At 36.9% G+C, this 18894-nt stretch overlaps 1 protein-coding gene across 4 annotated transcripts in view; it reads left to right on the forward strand.

Moving 5' to 3' along the window:
• kek6 (kekkon 6) overlaps window positions 1-18894 on the forward strand; it is a 69486-nt gene that overhangs the window by 38792 nt on the left and 11800 nt on the right. The window contains exon 2 of one of the 4 annotated variants that reach the window (XM_089476521.1): window positions 5352-5399. The exons of 1 other annotated variant lie outside the window; for it this stretch is intronic. The gene's annotated coding sequence lies outside the window, so the exon portion shown is untranslated. Of the gene's footprint in view, window positions 1-5351; window positions 5406-18894 lie in introns of all 4 variants that reach the window. 2 more of the 4 variants (XM_089476523.1, XM_089476514.1) reach the window with 2 other exon arrangements.

Consider the following 18894-nt stretch of genomic DNA (forward strand, 5'->3'; position numbering starts at 1 on the left):
TAAATGCCTATGTGTGTGTGTAGGTGTATGGGTGTGTGGAACATTTGTCAAATTGGGGAACCACAAGTTGGCAGCTTTAAGAAGCCGTCAACAACAAAAAAACAAAAACAAAAACAGCAGCAACAAAAACAATCGCTCAATATTTTATTAGTCTAATTTAATATTTGTTTCATTCGGTTTTTTGTTGCCTCTGCCAGCCAAATTTTTTTTTTCGCCGTCTTTAATATTTATTAAAAGTCATGTGCGTGCCGCCACGCTGGGGAATTACTTGTACTTCTCGTCTTCTTCTTCTTCATTTTTTCTTCTCAGACTTCTTTTTGTTTGGCACTGAAGCGTGCAAAGTCCACAGCTAAGCAGCGTCTTAGTCTGAGGTTTTTACTGACTTTTGGAACAACCGTCTCTGTGATATGATGTGAAACCATTCGCCGTCAACTGTCCGGCAGCTGTCTAAATGTCCGTCTGTCTGCTGTTTGTTGTTGTTGTTGTTGTTGTTGATGACTGCTCCCACTCCCGCTCCCGTTGCCACTACCTCTGCCTCTGTGGCTGCTGCTGCCTGTATTGCTGCTGCTTCGATGTAATTTTGTTTTTCTGCGTCACAAGGAATATTTTGCATTTATTACATCGAACGCCTTCATTACATCCACAAAGAACTGACAAGTGACGAGCACGTTTAGCGTGGGAGTTGCACAGTGGCACAAGCTAATGCAAGCATTGGACGAAAATTCCGTCGCCAGGTGTGGCAGGCATTTTGAACCAGTTCCACTAAGCCAGCTTAGTTCTATTGAATTAAAATAACATTGGGGTAAGAGTTAAATTGTAGATCTGATTCTGTATGACAGTTTTGCTTAATTGTTCTGTATAACGATTCTGTACATAAGCTATGCATAATAGTTTTTAGAACAGTTTTATAGAACAGTTGTCAAACATGCTATGGAGCTAGGAGTAGCACAGTTGCGTATAACAGATGCGCATATCAGCTTTGTATGACAGTTACGTATAACCGTTTTATAAATTCGTTCTGATTAACTGTTGTGTTTAAAGAAATCTGTGTGTATAGTAATAGGTCTTGTATAACAGTTGTTTATCAGACATGACTATGCGAGTAGACACACAATTAATTTATATACTCAAAAAATAATCATATAAGAACTCTTATGTATAACAGTTATGTCTATAATGTAGTGCTTAGCCGTTTTTTTTTTTTTTTTTTTTTTTTTTTTTTTTTGCATGTAATAGTTTACCGCAGTATTGTATAACAGTTGATTGTCAGACATGACTATATGAGTATACACAGGATTAAGCGTATCATAATTCTATAAGAGAATTATAACAGGTCTGTCTATAGCGATGTGTACTACCGTTTTTTCATGCAGTAGGTTACCGCAGTGTTGTATAATAAGATGATAATATAAACAAATTATACAATATATCATGAGATAGTATAAGAGAACGCTTTTGTAAACCAGTTTTGTTTTAAATAATACTATACCCACGCACACACACATATAAATATACATCCATTGGCTTGTATGGGATCCATTAACATTTCTGCCGTCATAATTTCAATTTGAATACCAAAGTGTTAATTCATTGAGATCCTTGTGCGAGGAACTCATCCGTTTACAATGCGTATTTCAATGGTGATTAAATCATAAGATTGTAATTAACAGATTTTCGCCTTTATGTGGCACGAGAAATGGGTTTAATGAATCTTATTTACTTTAAAATTGAAATCAATACTTGGGCCTCATTTAATAAACGTCGATGCACGCTGCTTGGCTGAAGGACGAATTTACACTGCAGGATAAGCAGCTACAACCACCATGTGTATTGTATCCACTGTGGCAACGTCGCCCAATCATATCCCCTCGCCCCCAAAAGCAAAGGCGCATTCCAAAAGCCTGCCTCTGCCTGTCATTTAGTATGTAAATTGAGATAAATCGTTTCTTGTGTCTGCCACACACACACACACGCCCAGACACATACACACACACACCCACACACAGGCAACAATAATATGTACAGTCAAACAGCAAGGCATATAGATATTATATAGCAACTTATATATGCATGTCGATATATGTATATGAGTGTGTGGGCAATGTAATATATAAGACTGTTGTAAGTAAGTAACACGTCTTTACGCCAACAACAATGCCAGCGACAGCAACAACAACAACAACAATAACAGCAGCAGCAGCAACGGCGGCAGCAGCAACTGTCGCTGATGTATGGCGAGTGCGGCATACGGCGCGTATGAGTTATTTCCTGTACCACGCCATTTTATTATTAAAAAACCAGAAGTAGCCGTCAGCAGGCGCAGGGCCGAGTGAGAATGAGTGAGGGAGAGGGTGAGCCATAGTGAGTGAGAGGACGCTAGCCTGCGAGCGTGACTAGCTTTGATGTTTGACTGAAAGGCAGCCAACGTTTGGGGCGTGGCTGAAGCTGCTGCTGGTGGTGCAACTTCTGCTGCTGCTGCCGCTGCTGCACGCCACTTGAAGCTTTAAGTGCATAATTGACTTAATTAGCCACCAAAACGACTTTTGCTGCTGCTGTGCTGTTTGGTAGCTCGCGCGAACTGCCACTGCTAGCAGCTCCTTCGTGCCGCTGCCTCAAGGACTTCAATCACATACCAACAAATAAATGTATTTAACGATATAAATACATATATATGCATATATATATTTACATACACTTCGCAAAAAGTTAGACATCGATATACAAACTATATATATATATATATTTAAATTAGCCAAATACTACTTTCGATAACTCCATCATCGATATTATGCAGTTAATATGCACCATCTGATTGTAAATTTGTCTACGTTAAAAAAAAATTTTGACGTCATATTATTGACGTATTATTGATTAGTATACACATAAACAAAATAAAATGAATTAAAAAATAAAATAATAATATTCGTTAAAAACTGACATTAATTTTTTATTTTTGATAAGGTAATGTTTTAATTTTTGGTTTCATTTCAACGACAAACGTTAAACCCGCCTAATGACTAATGTCACAATCATAGCTTATAGGTATAGTATTAAAAAACTATATATAAAAAAAAAAAAAAAAAAATCAGATTCTTAAAAATCATTAAAGTAAAAGTAATCTTTAATTTAATATAAGATTTTAAGAGATATAACCAAAATTTATTACAAAATTCTTAATCATAATCAAATAATCATTAAAAATATATAGCAACTAGTTTAATAATATCCTTAGAAAAAAAAAATAAAAATTAATGATATACAAAATTATAGCCTTAATAAATAAAAAATTAAACATAATATTCCTAAATCACAAACAAAATCTAATAATGCTCTATTCAAATGATTTTTGGCTTACAACAGCTTTCTATTGCTAATCTAGCTCTCAGATAAATCCAAGCCTAAGCTTTTTACTACTATACTTTATCCATACAATCTACGAACTATCTTTTCTTTCACATGCATTGTTGCATTGTGGATTTGAAATGTGTTATGACTTTTATTCCAAATTAAATGCAATTACGACCTTGAGTTGGTTTGGCTTAAAAGCGGCTTACACGCCTGATTGCTTTATTAAAAGCTGCTTAGTATCTTGCATAGTTATGCCATATTTGTTCGTAATAAAACATATAAGAAATTTGTTGGGCGGCTTAAATAGTTTTTAGCTGCAACCGCAATTCGAAGAATATTCATTATTGAATCATAGTAAATGATTGTGTTATTTTTGTACAGTGTATATCTGTATATATACTCGTTGGCTTCCATCAGTGCATTATGGCTGTTGCTGTTTGGGTGCTGCTCTTGCTGATGAACTGATTAATCGCCCAAACGCTTTGTAAGCACTTTGTATATGCCGTTTGCCACCATCATCGACCCCATTTAACAGTACGGCGACCAGAGACCTCGCAACAAATCACAAAAACTACACGAGCTCTTGTAATGCGCTTATAAATTTTGTCTGCACAAATTTTGCCCACACACACACACACATTCAGACACAGTGTTTGTGTGTGTGCGTGTGCCCCAATCAAAGTCCCCCACCCTCACCCTTCCATTATCGTGCCTCGCTGTTGGGGGAGTTGCGTAAAAGCTATCGATTATTTGTATAGTGCTCGTAATGCAACAAATGCAAAACCTGCAAAATTTGCCCATTTTCCGTCGATTTCTTCATTTTATTTTTCCGTTTTTACGTTTTCTTTTCACTTTTTGTGTCTTTTGGCAGCGGTTGCCACGTGCCGCATCCAGTTTGCTGCCGAAACTCTACATAAAAAGGCTCGACTCTTCAACTTTTTTGTAGCCAATTTGAAATTCTTGCCCCAAGTTTAAGTTTAATTAATTATTTTTACAATTTAACTTTTATGTCAGCTTTTTGTGTGTGACGCCCATGAAAGGAACAAATTATTAAAGCTCTGGCTCTCTCAGCGGAAGTAGACGACATTTCACATTAATTGACATCATTTCACAAAGTCCAAAGTAGTCATTATATGAATTATATATATATATATATTGGCTAACTTGCTAATTATGTTCTATAATAAGCAACAGACAAATAAATATATAACTAGACCCCACCAATGGGTCTAGGCCCATTTCGTAGAGGTAGTTGAGCTATAAATACTCACTCGCATTGCCCCGAAAAGTTGGCAGACAAATAATTTATGTCATATGTAAAAACTTGCACAGCTAAGCACAACAAAACTAAACGACTCAACCGCTTTAACTGCTGAATACGTTATCTTTTTTAAGTGAGCCAAGTTAAGCCAGCGAGCTAAATTTCAAAGCTAACAGCCAGAGCTTCTATTTTATGAACAAAAGCCTAGCATACTAATTGCGGCAAAGCTAGCAAGCCAGCACCGAATATATTTGTCTCTGTCTGTCTCTCTCTCTCTCTCTCTCTCTCTCTCTGACTCTTGTTAGTTTTTACTAGCTCTATATCACTAGGTCTGTTTTATCTCCTAACACTTTGTCTCTAAGTTTTTCTCTCTAAGTTCTCTGTCTCTCTTTGTATCTCGCTTTCTTTATTTCTCTCTAGGATCTCTCTTATTATCACTCTCTTTTCATTTCCTTACTTATCGCTCTATCATATTTTCTCTGCTATATCTTACTTCATCTACCTAATGCCACTTTTACATTTTCTTTCAGAAACTCTTTATTTTTCAATATCTTTCTTTTATCTTTCACTATCTGTCTCTTTCCATGCCGCTGTCGGTCTATCTAGTACTTTCTTTCATTTACTCTCTATCCTCACATCTCATAAAAGAAAAGAAAATCTAGATTTAGTTTAAATATTCACCAACTTTGACTTTCTCTTTCATTTTACTCATTCTCTGTCTTCTGTTTTTTTTCCCTTACAGCTTACACTCGTCTCTGATTGCTTTGGTTTCACTGGGCTACAGGTAAAGGTAAAGGTAAATATATTTATACCAATTTAATTTTCACAGCCGCTTCCGCAATGCTTGTGTCCGTGTGTGTGTATAAGCTGTAAAGCATTACATACACAAACGAAAATAAACTCATAGAGTTGAATTCATATAGGCACTCATCACATATACATAGGCACCCAAATGTGTGCATGTGTCTGTGTGTGTGTGTATTTTTTTGTTTAGATAGCGGTATGTGTGGGTCGGTAATTGCTTTGCAACGAAATAGAGCATAACAAATTTCACGTGGCGCAAGTTTATGCGGCGGACCCAGCTCGCTTTACAGCCGCACAGGCCGCAGCTTGAGCCGATGCGAAATCCGGCCCGAAAAAATTAAAGCTAACAAGTAGGAATATCACCATCGGGCATGCCTGACTGCAACATACGCTGTTGAAAGTTGAGAATATTTGTAAAGATTTTGTGTGCACTTTTGAGTCATTCTAAAACTGTAAGGCAATGGCTTTCAAACTGTTTATAAGTGTATTATGATTTATAGATGATGTCGTTCAAATTGTGGGCCTTTTGAATATTAGAATAGAATATCTAAATTTCATGTTTCTGTCTCATATGTTCTTAGTTACATATATATTCTTCTTAGTTCTACCTTCTTCATGCCTCTTTATCGATGATTCTAATCAGGCAACTACTACTATTAAAATACTACTAGTAAACGTCCCTAACTTAAAGTCCATAGCTTAATTTAACTTCATTCGTTAATTATCGAAGAACCTAATCAAATAACTTCTGCAACTATTAAACTACTCCAACTACTAAACTACAACTACTAAACTACTACAACTACTATACTACTACTGCTACTAAGCTACTACAACTTCTAAGCTACTACAACTACTAAACTACTACTACTACTAAACTACTACAACTACTAAACTACTACAACTTCTAAACTACTACAACTACTAAACTACTACAACTTCTAAACTAACTACTACTTCAATATAAATAAATCTAGTTCTTATCCTTATCCGTATTGGATAATACGCCCTGTTCAAAACCTTTTCAAACTGTATATTTTGTGGTCCTCGTCAACAGTTTGTTAGCGCGTTTCAGTGTGTCTGCGGCGCCTAATCGAAGTTTCACTTAGCAAATCAACAAAGTTGTTGCCAGTTACCAGGTGTTGTTGTTGTTGCTCTTGTTGTTGTTTTTGTTTTGTGCACACCTAGGCATGATTAGCATTCCGTGCGAAAGCCACAACGACGCAACAATTTGCAAAGTGAATTAACATGCCAACGTCCACGTAGTTAGCCAAAATCCAGCATTCCCATCGGCCCAACCCCGACCCCAGTCCAGTCCCCAGCCCAGCCCAATCTCACCTGCTTTTCAGTTAGCCCAGTTGACGACAGTCCGACGACCGAAAAAGGGACACCAAAAGCGGCGACATGTTCAACTTTTAATACAACATTGACGTCAGAAACGCAGCCAGTGTTGGGCAACGAGCTGTTTTTGGGGACTAGCGCGCATTATCTCGGCCTGGCAGGCTGGGGGCGGTTGGTTGGTTGGCTGATTTCGTTTCATTTCGGTTTGAGTGGGTGGGCACTGGCACTGGCACTGGCTAATTGGCCAACGGCAGCACAAAATTATAATTTGCATTTATAATTTTATTGACAATAAAAAGTATTTAATTTTTGGCCCAAAAATCTGATGGCCTCGTGCTGTGTTGGCTCTCTGCTCGCAGCTCGGGAGCTCAGAGCTCAGAGCTCAGAGCTCGGAGCTCGTTTTGCCATGCTGCGGGCGTCAAACCAGTTACCAACAAGTCAACGCTGTAACTAATGCTCGGCTATACAACAACAACAACAACAACAACAAACAACAACAAGGACAACAAGCTCGCATTGCGCCAGAATTTGTCATGAAAAATTAAAAAACAAACTGAAAATTGCATATTTCGACAGCTTTTCAGGCGTTTGCTGACGAGCATAAAAGTGGACACTGAATGGGCGTTGAGGAGCGGGAGGAGTGGTTGGGAGTGTGCGAGGATGGCAACTGAAAGGCTAGCGGAAAACTCGAAAATCCTCTTAATAATTCATAAAACTTTAGAAAACTACTTAACTCTCTCAAACTACTAACTGAATCAAACTAAACTAAAGCAACTGCTGGCGCTGATGCGATTGGTCCACAGCAGCTACTATGCCCTATGGAGGCCAAGTGCCTGATGGGGGAATACTAAAAGAACAACCAGATTCAAAAGCTATGCGAGACGGAACGAAGATTGAATGCCCTATTGTTGTTACAGTAGCTATAAGGGGGAAAATATTATTATTATGTGCAGGGAATTCTGAGGTTAATTTTGCTTAAATATTAATTTTGCTTAAATCTATTTGAAGTCCTTCGGTAATAAAACTAAATTTAGCAGATATGCTTGTAGATGAATTGAATGGGATAAAATTGTTCTAAAATGTTTTAGAGATAGTGGAAGAGAGAGAGGGATAGACAGATAGATAATGAGGGAGATAGATAGATAGATAAAATACAGAGATACATAGATAGACCGGTAAACTAGTATCAGGAAAGGTAAAGATAAAGATGCAGCGAGGCAAAAATTGGGAGAGAGGCAGAAACAACAGAGAGAAAAAGAAAGTGATGGAGAGCGAGAAACAGAGCGACAAAGGGAAAGAGTGATATATATATATAGAAAATCGAGAAAGACGGAGATAGAAAAAGTGAATGATAGAATGAGAGGTAGAAAGAAACAAAGAGCAAGAAGGAGCGTGAGAGAGAGAAAGAAAGAGGTAGGTGGAGTAAAAGATAGAAAGCGCGTGAGAGAGAGGGAGAGAGAGAGAGAGAGAGAGAGATAGATATACAGATTGCTGATCTCAAAGACAGAGACGAAAAGAAAGGCTGAGAAAAAAGACAGAGGAAGATGGAGAAAAAGAGAGCGAGAGCGAAAGCAGTAGATTCAAATATCAACAGACTCATATTGTAATGCTTGCATATGTAATTATATCTATGCGTTAACCACTGTGTCACATAATTCATATGCCCACTGCAAGGGTATATAAAAAGCGAATCAACTAAAGTGGGCGTGGCACTGGTAGTATAGCTACAATTATAGTTGCATCCTCCACACTCTCAGCTTTTCAACTGCTGCGCTGCTACGCTGCTGAGTTGCCGAGCTGCTGAGAGAGCTGCCCGCCGCTGGGCAGTCGTAAACTTGGCCAAGTTTGTCGCCTTTCGAGTCGCAACTGGGCACAGAATGATGAGGCCCAGCCCGGCAACGGTTCATCATATTTACAGCTTTGTTAAGTTATTTTAGCTGGAATCTTGGCCGTTGCATGAAAAATGCATGAATGCTGCCAGCAACGAGGAGAAGCTCAAACAAATTTAGTTGAATCTATGTATTGTTCGGATTGCCTATTTATAAGCTAATCTGGAACGTGCCGAAATACGTGTGTTTGTATATATAGATGTATATATAAATATAGTTGTATATATATGTATTTATATAAGAAAAGTTGTCGCTGCCCAAGTTTTGCGCTTTTCAATTCCTGGAAAATGCTTTTAGGTTGTCAGTTTAGTTTGCTGCTGCGACTGTCTTTGTAATTGAAAAGCCAAATGCCTTGTTTTCAACTTGATGCGCTACACTCAAATGTTGTTGCCTTGCAACAGCTGGACTAAGGAAACTACAAATGCTGAAGCTGATATACTCTTGCTGAAATGGGGCTTCGGTATGCTCAACTCGTAAAAGTATATGTTTCGTACTTACAAAGTTCTATGCTTGAATGCGAAAGACTTTGAAAACTAAATTTCTATGGAAACTATAAAATAGAATACTATAAAATACAAGTCTATTCAAAGAACTTAAAGCTTAAATAGTGCAGACATAACAATGTCTAGTAAAACTGCAAAGATCAATGATGATATAAACTTCAACTATTATCAGGTGTTTTATATATCAAGAATTTGTTTTGAACTAGATAGATAGATAAATTATAATATAAGTATATAAATTATTTATAAATGATTGATTTAAGCGAAACATTTTAGGGACTATTCTTGTCTTTATCTACTCAGCTCTCAGCTGGTCTAAGCCTTATCGCTTACACAAAATTCATGGACGTTCAGTTAGAGTATACCAAGTTTTGGTACTGAAAAATGTGAAACCACTTTACTAAAACTCCATAAACAGAATTTGAAATGAATGCCGCTTGTACAGAGATGGCTTTGGTTATGCCATCCTGCTGCGTCCTGTTGCCCTTTTCGGCTGCTGCTCCTTGGTCTCTTTCATTGAGCGGCTTCAACTAATTGGGTCAGCGGCTGTTGGTCATTGACCATTGCAGTTGCCAGCAATTTAAGTTGTAATTAACTCAAGTCTCTCATGCACACACAAAACCCCAAAGAAATCCCAATGAATCAAACGAACAGTTGCCAATTAAAAAAAAAGATTCCCTCTTCTGGCTGCAAGAGTCAATAAATAGATCTGGCAGCTATCGCAGATAATGTGAAGGATGTTCATTAGAGTTTAGCCAATTTGGACATTTATATCGTTGCTTAGATATGCTGAGATAATTAATTATGAATACACTTCAGTATAGCATTGTCCTTTGTTCTTCCAAGCTAAAATAGACCCATGCATAAATTCAACCCTTGAAGTGTTGAATATTTTTAACCTATCGCTGAAGCTGCAAAGCTCAGCGTGCATCTATTACATATCCTATATCTATCGCTGAGTTTCTAAGTGTCAGTGTTTATTTGTCTATTTTAGGATTCCTCACACATGTGGCCCCTATTTATTTCTATCTGTTAGCTGTTGAATACTTGTTTATGTCGTTGCACATTTTGTATATAAATGGCTGAATAAATGAATAGATAATCACTCAATTGTTTGCTAAGAATAAGCAACAACAAGTATATAAAATAATTATCTTCTTTTTAATATTTATTGCATAAAATTCAATTACCTAACATATTTTTAATTTATTTTAATTATATTTAATATAATTTATTCAATATTAAAATATGTAAAATCAAAATTGAATATATCAATTTGTTTATAAATATTCAATAAACAGCTGCAATACATGGCGTATACGTGTTTCGTATCCATAGCAACATGAACTTCTGTGAAGTCCATTAATTTTATTTTTATGCTGCTTTTTGCTTCGTTTTTAATGTAATTTTTAATTAACTAGAAACTCAACCCTCTCTGTAATTATTCGACACATTAAACGTTTTGTGATTTATCCGATGCGAATTAATGAATGCGAATCAGTGAACGGCGGAGGGGCAGAGACGAAACATTAGATGTGGCAAAGGTGCGCCAGGACAATGAATATAAAAGAAAGGTTTTTAGAAATTTTAAGCGCTCGCAATCCCAGGACCCTGGGGACACATTAGAGCGACATAAAGAATGAACAAAACAAAAATAAAAAGGAACAAAAAAATGAGAAAAAAACAAAGAAAGACAAAGCAAATAAAAGTTAAATAAGAAATGCTTGAAAAGTTTTCACACTCTCTTCGGCTGGCGGATGAATGTTATCAGAGTTTGAGTTGAAGTTAATGCTGTTGCAACATGCTTTACCACATTTTGATATACCATAGAAAAATGCAAGTGGGGTATACTAAAGTAGGAGGTCGCATCAAATCTCAAGGCCGAACAGAGACAGCCACTTGGATATATGGAGACTCTTGTAAGCAAATATTTTTACCAAAGCATAGAGTATCTTGCAGTCGTTCATTAAGCACCACTTCTCACCACTTTGACTTCTTTGTCCGAGCGTTTTGTACTCAATTTGCAAATTTCTAAATGTTCCAACTTTCTGACCAGCAAAAGCAAAGTGCTTTTTGGGCTTGACCTGAGCTGTAAATGTTCTTTTTCATTCTATGTTGTTTCTATTACTTTTTTTCTGATAAATATTTTCAGTGAGAATGTCGGAGATGGGATATAACTGCTGTGTTCAAATGTGTTTAAAAAGTAAAAGTTTAGCTTGTAATTTAATAGAGCATATAGGCAATAAAATTTAATCCGCTTTACGAGCTGTACTTTGTTCATAAATCTCTTCTTACAGACATGCATGTATATATATATATTGGGGGTATCGATAATTATCGATACTGAAATAATACTCTGACGGCTATAAAATCATATTTTATGCCTATTAACACTTTGCCAGAATAATTAGTATTTATTATTATATTTATTTTATACCTATTGATATTATTTAAAATTGAATTAATATCAACTTTAAACCATATTTTAAATAATATAAATAATTCTTAATAATTTCAATTAAATCTAAAAAAAAAAATGATCTCCTTGCCATTTCAAATTATCGGGACTCGACTGTATTTGATTGCCATAATCAAGCTCAAAAGCGATTTTTATCAATATGAAATTGGAGTCTATAATATCAAGCTACTTGCAGCAGGAAGATCTTTGCCTGCTGCTAAAGACAGGACATCTGTCAGTCGAGCATTCTCTACATCGTCCGTTTTTGTTGAATTCTCTTTAATAGGCAGCACTTAAAAGCCGTTTAATATTCTTCCGCATTGCTTTGGCCGCATTCAGGGACTGCACCACAGTGCCCAGCGGTTGGGGTTATGAACCCAATGGGCGTCTAAGGAAATGCAACTAATTTTTGGGATAGACTGCATATGAAATGCGCACAAAAACAGCACCATCTGGTGCTCCTGCTACTACTCCTGCTACTGCTGTTGCTGTTGGGAGTGGAGTGGACTGAAATCCTGTGGGCTCGACCATGTCAAGTAAATGAATATATGAGTATGCTATACGAATAACTGCAGTTCCTCAAAACCAAGTCAACATCCTTTTTGGTTAGCAGCATAACGGAGGCAGCATTATTATTGCTGCTGCTGCTCGTTGTTGTTGTTGCTGCTGCTGCAGCTGCTGCTGCTGTTTGCTTAACACACTTCCACTGTACTCAATGGCCGCTGCAGTGCAGCACACTCACACATACACACACTTACAGATACGTACATACATACATATTCATACGTATGAATGAGCTATGTAAATTCGAGGTGTTTCATTAGACTTTAGAATATGCAAGGTTTTCATTTTCTTTTAAAAAGACAAAGTCTTTGAAACTAATGGAATTTTAATTGGAATTAATTAAACGAATTTCATGATGTGAAAAAATGAAAAAAAAGAGATAGAATTAATTGCTAAAAAACAATTGTGTCACTTAGAACTTTCGTTTAATATCTACCTCAAACTTTCGATCAGCCTATCGTTTAGGCTATACAAATCTATAGATAAAAGATGAGAACAATAAAAGACAGTAACATTTAAAGCGCACCTCGCCTAGCTAAATGCACTTACGCATATATATACATGCATGTATGTATCTCTGTGTGTGTGATAGCTGTGTGTACTGTTGTAATAGACGGCTAGCCGTTTCCTTTTTGGCCGCACGTTTGTCCAAGTTCTTATCTTTGTCGAGCAGCGCTCGTTTAACATTAGCCTTAGCCTTAGTCCTAGTCCTGTTACTGCATGCTTCACCTTCTTCTTCTTTTGCTATTATAACAACTACTCCTTCTTCTACTTCATCTTCTTCTCCTTCTTCTTCAACAGTGTCGCCATCTTATGCCACAGTCGCTGTTGCATCTACCACTTCCGGTTGCGGCATTTCACATTCTGTTGCACGTTTGTTTGTATTGTAATTGTTCGTCCCGACGAAATATATTCATGTGTGTGTATGTGTGTCTGTATGCATACAAATAACCGTCGTGTACACACCATCGGTGTGTGTGTATGTGTGTGTGCACAATTGTTGTGCTTATTGTCATTTGCCTCCCGTTGTTGCTAGTCTCGCTGGCTCAACTGCTTCAGCTCGTCAACCAGCTGCAGCGTTGCGGTTACTGTTTATACCCTGTAAGTGCAGAAAATCCTTTAATAACGTGAGTCTGATGCAAGTTTCCATATGTATGTAACGGGTGTGTATCGATAGGTAACTATTTTCTTTGAGTACATGCGTTATGATATATGAGGCTAAATGTAGGTGAAGTTTATCAAAACGATACACATTTGGAATTCCATACCTCAGTCACAATCGATAAATATCGATTAATAATTTGTATAAGAATAAAAAAAAGTAATGAATGAACAAGCTAAACCGTCTTTTCTCAGACTCACTACTTACAGGGTATTCATGATCGTTCAGCGTTGAGTCAAGCACAGTTGCTTATTGTGTTTGTTGTGCGTTTTTGCGGTTGCACACAAATATACTGTTGGCTGGCCGGCTGGCTGGGCGGCTGCTTGGTTGCTTGGCAAGCCCAAAGCTAGTGTAGCCAGTGCTGTGCACACAGAAGAAACTGCTGTTGCCCGCCTGCCACTGCTGCTGCTGCCGCAGCCTTTTGGCTACCAAATTGTGCCATGTCGCTGAGGTCATGTCCATGTCGCTGGCGTCGCCGTTGACGTCGATGATTTCTGTGCAGCAACAGCAGCAGCTGTAGTTGTAGCTGTAGCTGTAGCTGGAGATGGCCGGAGATAGAGATGGAGCTGGCCATGGCGATGGAGATGGAAATGGAGATGAAGCTGGAGACGGCGTCAACTCAAATGGTTTTCAGTTGTATAGCTGCCAAGTGCAGCGCAGCTGCAGCGTCAGCTTTGAACGGAATTGCAGTGCGGCCACACAAGGAGTGCGAGTCGGAGCCAGACAACATACAATGGCAAACAATTGTAAGCGGTGACAGGGCAACAACTGTAACCAGCTGGGCGGAGTGTCCTTAAAGCGTTTTTCTTCCTGCTGCTGGCCTTCCAAAGGCGAATGTCCTGTCACAGTTGCTGCTGCTGCTGCTGCTGCTGCTGCTCCTGATGCTGTTCCTCACGTACAGTGCGCACACTTTGCTGACAGATAATTGCATTGTGCTGTCCATGTGTGTGTGTATATGACTGTATGTATATGAGTGTGTGTGTGTATTTATGAAACCATTTCCATTTCCGTAGAGCAATAAAACTCGCAACACGGTCACTAATCTGCGCCCGAGGCGGCCAAGTGTCATTAATTTTATTTTTCTGTGACATTTTCCGATTATATGCGGGATTTGCTCGACTGCCAACTTGCTGATGCGTCTGGCCTATACACCCACACCCACACACAGGCACAGGCACAGGCTAACACACACACCACCTCCAGCCCAGTTTTGTGCACAAGTTTTGCAGTTTACACTTGGCTTGTTGTCCTTGAAAGATTGAGGCGCCTTAATGTTCACAAACAAATAGGCGTGCGATAAGAGCAGCTTGTTCCACTTTTTCATCATTTTATATTTTGCAATATATACCCAGTGCTTAGGTGCTTGAGTGGGTTGTTATATGGGCATATATTAAGCTCTTTGTGTGTGATTCGTGCAATACTGTCTTATATTGGCTGTTTCCTGATTCATTCATGTTTGTCTCTCTCTCTTATTGACAATAATCTATCAAAATTCTGATCATCTGCACTCATTGAATTCAATTTTTGATTTAGTTAGTACATGACTTGTTTACATAATATTGATAACTATCGATACCTTTAATGATTTGGCATAATCTAAGTCTAGTTATGCATATGCTTTAATTCTATAATAATGATATAGATATACTCTTAGTAAATTTAGTACACTTTTTTAGGACGTACCCCTTTTAGAAAAACCCGCTCTACTATTTCACGATAGGTATCGATGAATATGTATCATCCCTAGTGCTCCTATCCCTTAGAAAGAGTGATTCCGTATGCATTGAAACTTATTTGATGTTTATTTAAAATAACGTATTAATCGATTATTAATGCTAGATATATAGTTGTCATATATGATTTAAAAGTTATTGAATCTTGCTTTAAAAAAATTTTTCGCAATCCATAATTAGATAATATAGTACTTCATCAGCGTGTTTAGATATACCACATATCTAATTAACCATCAATCAGTAAATATTCATTTTTATGTAAATAGATGTAAGCAAAACACTTTTCCAGGTACAGGGTAATTACTTTATAGTTGATACTCCAGGGATTGATAGTTGATTATTATTGATTTTTCATGCTCGTTTATACCAGACTCGTCGCTAATTATAGGATAACTACTCGCAATGAACGCTCCACTCTGTAATGCTCTTTTATTTGCTTTTTTCTGTTAGCGCTTGTTTTGCCTTTTCGTTAATGTTTGCTCAATTTAAAAAGTTTTCTATCGCCATTTGCATTTGCACGCACTTTCGCACGTGCCTCTGCCTCTGCCCCTGTCCCTTCTTCTGCCTTAGCCATAGTCTCTACAGCAGCAACAATGGACAAGGGGCGGCGCCTGTGGAGGTGTTGCCATGTGGCTCAGGCTGAGGCTGAGGCAGAAGCTAAAGCATTTGCATACGCACCGTGGTACGAGCTGGACGTTGTCAAAGTAAAACTTTTCTTATATAAATATATAAACTTTTTTGTTGTTGTTGCCAAAAACTTTTTGTTTTTTTTTCTATATATATATATATATATATTTTTTTTTTTTTTTGCTTTTTGTTATTTATTTTTTTCACTTTGTAAGTTTTAATTTGGTAATGCAGTGCAGCCTCCTTCCATAAGCGTGGCGCCTGGACAATGAATTCTGTATACGTAAATATAGAGAGTTATCTATATGTATGTATGTGTAGATATCTTTCTTTTTTTGTAGCTTGTTTGGTTTTTTTTCTTTTGTTAGGGTCCGCCCCTGTAGAATTTCAATTTCATTAGTTTAACAAATGAGCGGGGCGTGACAAGTTTTAATTTACATGCCGGACCGCAGCTGAAATTGCATGTCAATTGAATTGCGGACAGTGGAAGTTTGGGGTCGTAGCACCATGCGGTGCCAAGATTGGGTTCAAAGTGGGTCATATTGTGGTGCAGTTAGTGTTAGTGTTTTATGCGACACATGTGTATTTAAATATTAACAGCTCGTAAAATTGTTGATGGTTAGGGCCAGCCAGCCAGCCAGACAGCCGGCCAGTCGTCCAGCCCGCCAAACGCTTTATGCTTTATGAATGTCTACCATTTGCAACTTTACCTGTGCATTATTTACGAAATGCATTGCAGTTAAGCATACTGAATGCGCTCTCCAGACAGTAAATGGAGAGGGAGAGAGAGAGATACAGGCAAGGAGAGAGAGACAGATGTAGAGGGAGAGCGTATTGAAGAAATATTGAAATTGAAAACTGATGTGGGATTTAAGCCGCCCGCTTGCAGCTTATATATATTTACATATATATACGTATATATGTATGTGTGTGTATGGTGGATCAAACTAAGGCCTGAGCTGTCAGCTCTGACTTTCCTATGACACTTAAAAAATTGTGTTCGGTAAAAATTGCTACGAGCTATTAAACAATAAAGTTTAGTGGTTTATCACAATAAGTATAATTTAAAGCAATTTAAAACGAATTTTAGGATAAACAATTATTATATCAAATCAAACTGTAATCAAATTTTTATTTGCTATAATGAATATTTATTATTTTATATTACACTATATTATTTTATAATATATGCACACAAATAAAAAAAAAATTAAATAAAAAAAATTTGTATTTATATCCAATATGTATATATTTTTAATTTTTCGTCTTCTATAAAATATTTTCTTCAAAAATGCTAGAAATTCTTCTAAAGTTAAACGTAACAAAATGTCACTCAAGATTTACACTGCCATCTCCTTGAGCATCTCAATTGTCCTATGACATTAAAGTAATTATGAAATATTATATATTCAATTTACGAAAATGCCATAGACAATAAATCCCTTGACCCAAAGTCTGTCTGAAATTAAAGCAGAGGTCATCAAAAAGTTGTAAAAATAAACTTGATTGCTTTCTTTAGAGTCCCATCTATTGACACATTCGCAGTGCGCATGTAAATAATATTCAATAAGAGAAGAAAACAAAAAGGCTGGCCTTTGACCCCTGCTTTCCATGTCGACAGACTAAAAGAAAAAGCAGAACTTTTCAAGGCCAACAGCTTGGAGCACTCTGAGGCGAGACAGGTTCATCCAATTGAATTTTACGATTTGTTTTGTTTATCACCAAAAAATACCTTGTGACCGAGTGGTTAGCACCTTACCCCGCCACAATTAAGAAACCAGTGCCGAGTATCATCATCTCTCGCTTTCGACTAAAGCGGTCCAATAAATGGCTGAGCATCGGCTTACGCCTAAAAGCATTTAGGCACAAGTCAGTGCTAAAGATGTGATTTGAGATAAATACTTGTTTATACTTGCGCATGAAGTGAGACGAGTATATTAGCTGAGTGCCGATCTGTTTATAGAATTGGAATGGGTATATAATATATGAATTAAAATATATTTACAATTGATTATCCTATTAAGGCGTCAAAAGATTTGACTGATATGATAACGTTAGCGTTGCTGCGCCAAGGGACTTGAAACTGCAATAAAATACTCAAATATAACATTTTAAAGAAAAATATTCAATTAATGTAGTTCTACAAATGTCAAATGTGATCAATGTGTACATATGTAGTTAGAACTTGCAGATAAGGAGATGTAGATATCCTTTATATGTAGGACTTGGAATTATGGGACTCACTGTTTGTACCGTTGAAAATCGAATAAAATTGGTTGACCTTTTGTTCAAGTCAGCCTGCAGGGAGTATTATAAAGTTTAATAAGCACAATGGCATCATTACCTCAGAATGAATTCATTTCAAGAAGTCTATATTAATAAGGCTATTTAATAGCTATATAAAGATATAATACAAATTTGCTGTACTTAAAATATATATGTATTTGTATAAATCGTATATTTATTTATTTAATAAGACAAAATTCATCGATAATTGTTACATGCACAAATATATTCATTTATGAGTTGTCAACAACAATTAAATCAACAATTATCTATTTTCACCTTAGATTTATTTAGCCATCTCTTGGCAAACTCTGCACAAATTCCTGATTTCACTTCAATTGCAGCTCACAAGTTGGAGCTAATGAGGCGAAAGCTTTGCACGAAGTCTAGACTGAAGAGCGAAAATTGAAAATAGTTTCTGATTACACATATATAATTGCAATAAGTGCAGCATACAAAGTAACTGTTTATGAATTAATTAAGTTAAGTGTACGCCTCGTTGTCTGCATGCATTTAATTGAAAACATCTCAAGCGTCTATTGGGCGAAACAGTCTCAAATGCCAATTAATATTTCATCTTCCGCACATGTCAATATTAATTTCAAACGTCTCTCATAAATGCTCATATATACCCTCTATGTATGTATGTATGTATGTAATGCAGCTCACAAAAGTTTTTAAGATTCGGCAATCTCTGTGGATTTCATTTCACGCATAACTGAGAAAATCACAAATGAATGGCATTGTTCTTAGCAGTTGCTTTTGAAATACGATGAGGCTGTCTGGCTAGCAATATATACATATACATATATATATACCCTGTAAAGGTATCAGGGGTATAAAGAATAATCTGAATTTAAGTAAAGTCCGATTTTCTGCAAACTTTTAAAAATGATATCCATATGAGATTTACGATTT

Source organism: Drosophila arizonae, chromosome 2, assembly GCF_054131065.1.
Source record: "Drosophila arizonae isolate 15081-1271.41 chromosome 2, UAZ_ARI_1.0, whole genome shotgun sequence".
Taxonomy (NCBI): domain Eukaryota; kingdom Metazoa; phylum Arthropoda; class Insecta; order Diptera; family Drosophilidae; genus Drosophila; species Drosophila arizonae.